Raw genomic sequence first — 6,932 nt, forward strand, 5'->3', positions numbered from 1 at the left:
CTTCTCTCCTTCCAGGTCCTGAGGATGGTGAACCACACTGTTGTATTGCTGAACTCCAACATGTTTGTTCTCCTCGCACTGATCTCTCTGATACTCCATTGCCTAACCCTGACCATGTCTTTTATGTAGATGGATCCGCATCACGTGATCCAGCCACTGGCCTCTCCAGAGCTGGTTACGCTGTTGTTTCTGACCACGAGGTTATTCTCTCTGCCCCTCTCCTTTCTCATTACTCAGCACAAGCAGCAGAGCTGGCGGCCCTAACTGAAGCATGCAAATTGGCTAACGGTAAAACAGTCAACATTCATACTGACAGCAGATATGCTTTTGGTGTTGTGCATGATTTTGGCGCTCTTTGGAAACACAGACATTTTCTCACCTCAGCTGGCAAAGCAATCCAACACTCTGACAAAGTCTCTGCCCTGCTTGAGGCTGTACTTCTGCCTGCAGGCATAGCAGTGTGTAAGTGTGCTGCACATACTCGCAAAGGCGATCTGGTCTCCAAATAGGAAATGATAGAGCAGACACAGCTGCCAAAGCTGCTTCCTACCTAACGCTTCCTCCTACACCTAGACACATAGCTCACACCCTGACTTCACTCACGTCTTCACTTACTGAAATTCAGTCACTGTCTGATGTCACTGAACGTGCTTTATGGCGTAAAGGTGACTGTAAATTCTCTGATGACGTTTGGAGAGACCCTGATGGAAAACCATGCCTCCCTAAAGCCTTGTTCCCTCACTATGCTAAGTTGACTCATGGGTTAGACCATGTGTCAAAAGGGGGGATGCTATCTATGATAACTGAACACTGGTTCACAAAAGGTTTTTCAGTATTTGCTCAAAAACACTGCCAGAGCTGCATGACACGTGCCACACATAACACAGGTCGACCCGTTGTTGTGACACAGCAAGCAGCACATCCACCTCCAACACGACCATTTGAACACCTTATGATGGACTTTATAGAGCTAAGTCCAGCTGAGGGTAAGAGAAGCTGCTTGGTGATGGTATATATGTGGTCCAAATGGGTTGAAGCTTTTCCTGCAAAACATCAAACAGCAGCTGTCGTGGCTAAAGCACTAATGACAGAAATTATTCCCAGGTGGGGAATACCGACAAAAAATTCTAGTGACAATGGCTCCCATTTCGTTAACACTGCCATCAAACAAGTCGGTGAGTACCTAGGCATGGATTTAAAATACCACTGTGCCTACCACCCAGCGAGTGGAGGTGCTGTTGAACGTGAAAATGGCACGCTAAAGCAAAAACTGGCTAAATGCTGTGAAGACACAGGTCTTCCCTGGCCTAAAGCTCTGCCTATTGTCCTGATGAACATGAGAATGAGAAAACGGGCTAGAACTAACCTAACCCCCTATGAGTGTCTTTTTGCAGCTCCTCCCCACGTTGGAATCCATCCACCAGGAGGCCCTCCTCCTGACACTGCAAGGACATTTCATTTGTCATTGGATCATTATTTCAACGCTCATTGGGACTCATCTCGGGACATAGATAGTACTAGTACAAATTGGGTATTAGTATAGTAAATTGTATTGGAAAAAAACTTCCACCACAGTAGTCATAGCTTTTGATGAACTTCAACTCACCTTGCAGCAGAGAACCAATGAGAAGGAGAGTCAGAGCTGCAGACATCTCTCACTCAAGAGAGGCAGAAACTCTGGAGATTACACATGAAACAATTCAGATATTTAGTGCATTTCATTTCTAATAAACATTATAAGATTATCAAAGATTTTAGAATATTATTCATTAAAGAGGCCACTACTGAATGCAATATTTGCAGAGGTTGCTGATGGAGGAATTTTTTTGCTGAGCCTATATTTCGTTTTGATCTTTATCAATGTGAAGGTTCAGAAGAAGACTGTATTGGATTTATGAGCCACTGAAATTGAACTAAATCCCAACAAAATACAATTATTTAATGTCTGTCAACAACTCACACAATTGAACTATTAAATGACTTACTAATTAAAAAAAAACATTTCTTGCAAACTCTCTAGGCTTTCATAAAACTTTTATTTAAAACAATTGACATATTCATCAAAAGGGTATTACTGGATGAGTGTTTCTTCTGAGTGTGAGAGAAAAACTAATAATTGTCATGCCTCGTAACATTTGGTTTATAACTGCAACAACGTGCGTTTTGTTAACAAGACTTGGAAGATGAAAAACAGGAAGGTAATTGCTGAAAGTAAAACTGACAAACATACAGTGTCTTTTATTGATGTCTTTAAATGTATTTACAGAGATCTTGTTTAAGGCAAATATATATTCAACAGTAACAATATCCAAAACCAAAACCACACCTTAATGACGGCTTAAAAGTTTTAACATTTTGAATAGAAGTTTTGCACATTTCACAGTGTTCCTCTTCTGTCTACCTTTGAAATGAATCAATAATCTAAAGTCTAGTGACTTAATGTTTTTGTATTCTACTTAAAATCAGTTTTGATGATTTGATATGTGTCGTATAAGAAGTTATGATGACTTACATTTTCCTTCAGGTCTGTCGAGCAGATCGATGGATGATTATTTAAGATGTGTAGAGATGATAATGATAAACATGTATCCGCCTCCCTGGCAAACTGGCGAAACTCAGTCTGGACAGAATTGGTCAGACGGCCAAACGAACCTGGTCTGGGAGCTGTCGCAGGAAAAGTTCCTTAAACAGGAAACATGGCTGGTGGTCCATCAGTTCAGAGGGCTTCGAGCCACCGAGCCCAGGGAGGGACAGGAGCTGGTTTCGGACAGTCCAAACGTCTCTTTCAGGTGTGCTTTTAAGGTGGCATACCTGTTGTCTGCGTTTGCATTCTGTTCCCAAAACTCGGGCAACTTGAGAGAAACTGCGTCTGTTGCCATGTTCAGTCAACTCTGGAAACGTCCAGAGAAAACCGGGGTCACCAATGTAGGAGTGTGGGAAACAAAAAGGGCTGGACCGTAGTCGTGCCTCCTGCTGTGAGCCGACTGACACCCACTGCTACTTCCATTATTATTATTAGTCACCATTGGGAGGGATTTTGGGCCCCATGAAAAGAATCTTTTCAGGGCCCCCAACACAGCGGCAAAATTTTTTGATGCTATTTTACATACAATTATGCATTTTAATGGTATTTTTGACTATCATTACCATATTTGTGAAAGAAGAACAGCATGACAGTTGACATGTACAGTAGGGGAAGAACTGAGCACTCTGAATACAATGGAATTCATTTTGAGTCATTTATTTGCTGCACCACTGATTCTTAAATTGGACAATATCCCTATTTCCATGAAAAAAAATTTTTTTTAAATTAGTTTTTTTAAAATTATTTAAAAATTGAATTTTTTCTGTATTATAATTTCATCATCATTATTCTGGCCATCCTGAGAGAAGGCCCCCTCCATCATGGGCCCCTAGAATCCGTCTCCTTTTTCTCCCTGTTTCGGCGCCCCTGTTAGTCACATTCCTATCCCTATTTTCATGGCTATAATTCTACTGTAATAATTGCGCTGTTATTATAATGTAGTCTTATACAGAAAAAATAATGAATCATTTAATAACATATATCATTGAATGTGTTGTATCAATTCCTGTTATGCTGTTTTGTACACATGACATCTATTGCATTCTGTCCATCCTGGGAGAAGGATCCCTCCTCTGTCGTTCTCCCAGAGGTTTATTTCGTTTTTTCTCCCTGTTTGGGGGTTTTTAAAGATTTTTTTCATGTGGGGAAGGATCCCAGAGGATTTTCGCATGTGTACAGATTGTAAAGCCCTCTGAGGCAAATTTGTAATTTGTGATTCTGGAATATACAAAATAAACTGAATTGAATTGAATTGAATTGAATTGAATTGAATTGAGAAAGGCTTTTTGTGGACGGAGTAAATAAACGTCGGCTTTATTTCACACTCTGCATTCGCTCTGACAACACAACAAGCGCTCCCCCGTCCCACATCATTAACTCATCAACCCGCTGACGGTCATGGGTAATGTAGTTGAATAAACCTAACAAGTAAATATAACGTCAACAAGGCTAGCTCGCTGTGAATTCTAACCAATATTGTCCTGCTAGTGAGTGGTCACTACAGTATCCACATTCCACTGGAACAGAAGTTGCATACTGTTACTTTTTTTTTAGCATTACTTTCAGAAATAAAGTCAGCCTAAAACTGAACTTTGGACAAAATGCTTGCTGCACCAGCTAACAATGACACACATGCTAAGTGACAGGATCCCCAGTTTTTGCTGCTGATGCCTGACGTTTTATTGCCTTTATCCTCAGTTTTTCTGTACAGCAGCTTATAAAACATAGTTATGGGTTCTTTACTCTGTCGCTGGTGCATCCCACCACGACTTAACTTTTAGGCATTATTTTGAATTTGACAAGGATGCCCCTTCACACGATACAAAGTCATTCCCCTCTGGTGTGAGCAGGACTTAACTGCACTCTGACTCTGACACTGCTGCTTAATTTAATAATTATACTCTTTGTTCCTTTAATTTGTATATTTTGTAAGTGGTGCATGTATGTAAACTTAAGGGAAAAAACACTGACAATATAATCCAAAATCCATAGAAATGAAACAGGCTCAGCAAAAATGAAACAGAACAAGATCTATTTGTGCATAATATTTTGCTCTCTAAAATGAACCTGGGCATATTCAGTATACTCTGTCGTCTTTGCATGTTTTCCAGTCACGATATTGTCATATATACTCTCCATCTCCAGTGCGTTGCTCACATAATTTCTGAACATGCCTTCCTCCGAGCACCTCTCCTCCTCCAAATAGGAGGGACTGGACAGATTCCTGCCCCCAGAGCGTTCTCTCTTCTTTGTCTTGCTCTTGCTCTTCCAAATCACGCTAGAGTAAACCACATCACTGCCCTCCTCATTCTTCTTCTCTGAGCTTTTACTTGCAACCTGTTGATGTCCTAGATGAGTATTTGGCATATTTGACTTTCTAATCATATTGGTGTTGACATAGATATCCTCCTCTGTTGTGATAGATGCCTGAAAAAAATTGAAAATATCAATGGTACAGATATTCTGTTAGATTATTCTTGTCTCATACCCAAATTAGGAAACAGTTCGTACCTTATTTCCCTTTTCACCTGGAAGGCCTTGGCTCATCACAGCTGTGCTGGTGTCCCCTGTGCACTGACTCTTTGTAGAATTAAGGCAGCCGGTCCTCTGAGCTCTAGAAAGTAGGACAGTAAGACATCCATTCAATTTACATGAACATAATTCCTTTAAACTTTGGGTGTCAACCTGCTCGTGTATTAGTTGACAGAGTGAGGATGTGTGATCAGTGAGACAAACTCTAGTCTGGAACAGATTAATTATGAAATTTGAAACACGGATGGGGTGAATATATAGCACCTGCTGATCATTACATTTAAATACTTAGAGTTTCAAACAAACATGAAACTCCTGATAGATGCAGAGAGGCAGAATCCCCTGTGCAAGAAAATGATCATCTCTAAACAGACGATTTGCATTGGCAAAGAGCAATACCAGTCACTGTTATACATTGCTAGTAGGCTTGTTGGTCATTGTGATTTTACATACTTAAAATTTAGGATCTTTTAAATAAAATGTATTAATTATTTTGAGTATTCATAACAAATTGACAGTGTTAAACATTGGTTTTGTACAGAAGTTAGTCCACTCACAGAGCGGTGAGACTATATTGAGTCAATATCTTTACTAAAATTGAATTAACAACAATAACCATGCCGTGTAGAGGTATAGTCCTAAACATTCATGGTGTCCCAAGCTGTTACCTACCTGATAGCAAACAGTAGAGCACATATTAGCACTGCTGTTAGAACACCAACTGTGACGATGAATAACGGCAACGTAGATCGACCTGAACAATCTGTTCAAGAGAGAACAGAAGATCATGAACGTCAGTCAGAAGCATAAATATCATATTTTTGATGAAGTACGTTTGGACGCAGATGACACTTGATGGGTTGTTTTTGGGGGTGTATCAAACACAAAGCTTTATTATAATGGCTCTTATTTGAGGAGTTACATCATGTATAATGTAGTTTATAAAAGTATTATAGAAGAGAATACAAAAACAAATGCAATCCAAGAAATAGGTTAATTGATTAATTGACGGTATTTTTGTTATTTTAGCATTTTTGTTCTCCTCTTAGATTCATCACTATGTAGTCTTATTAGTAGCAGTGTAGGTTGAAACAGAGTGTGATGTTGTTTTAAACGTTTGACTGTTATTTGTAATAAATGTGTTTTTTGTTTGGTAAATCCATCACAGACATGATGGATGTATATTCTAGAAGCTGAAACCAAGAGTGTGACTAACTCATGTCCCTACCAGGCATCTCCCCTACACTATGCAAAACGGTTTACTTTAATTTCAAAAACACTAAATACAGCTATTAGATATACTTAGCAGATATAGGGAATATGGCACTGGGTTCAAAATCAAGTTCATTGATCATAAGCCTGATAGTTTCTGACTATTCAATAATACTTGTATTCAGCACAAAGACAAACCTTGACATGAAGTTTGAGACCCAAATGGCTGAGTAGCAGATCCCAGAGAGTTGGAGCTGCGGCAGAGCAAGGTGGACAGATCCCTCTCCCGTGGTCCATTCACAGTGATGATGCTCCACAGACCTGTGTCATTAAGACGCTGTGTGCTTATTAAAAACTTGTCAGTGTGATTGACAGGTAACCCGTCCAAATTCCAGAGTATAGTGGGAAGAGGATTTCCCTCAGTCCTGCAGGAACAGTTGAGCTGGTCTGCAGTTTGGATGCAGTTGGATGAGGACAAGATCTGTGGTGCGACTGTAATGAATGAAAAATAAATTTAAGAGTTAAGTCAAGTGTGGTGAAGGAAGGGTAAGTTTGCAAAAATACAAGGAAAACATGTCTTGCTATTGTAAAATAGCAATAAAAG

The 6,932-nt window shown here is 39.8% G+C and overlaps 1 protein-coding gene across 1 annotated transcript in view; it reads right to left on the reverse strand.

Moving 5' to 3' along the window:
- Positions 1 to 1,651, reverse strand: part of LOC129109749 (B-cell receptor CD22-like) — a 23,635-nt gene extending 21,984 nt beyond the window's left edge. Inside the window, exon 1 of the mRNA XM_054621873.1 lies at positions 1,607 to 1,651. The gene's annotated coding sequence lies outside the window, so the exon portion shown is untranslated. The remainder of the gene's footprint in view (positions 1 to 1,606) is intronic.
- Between the last annotated feature and the right edge of the window lie 5,281 nt (positions 1,652 to 6,932).

This window comes from Anoplopoma fimbria, chromosome 20 (genome assembly GCF_027596085.1).
Source record: "Anoplopoma fimbria isolate UVic2021 breed Golden Eagle Sablefish chromosome 20, Afim_UVic_2022, whole genome shotgun sequence".
Lineage (NCBI taxonomy): Eukaryota > Metazoa > Chordata > Actinopteri > Perciformes > Anoplopomatidae > Anoplopoma > Anoplopoma fimbria.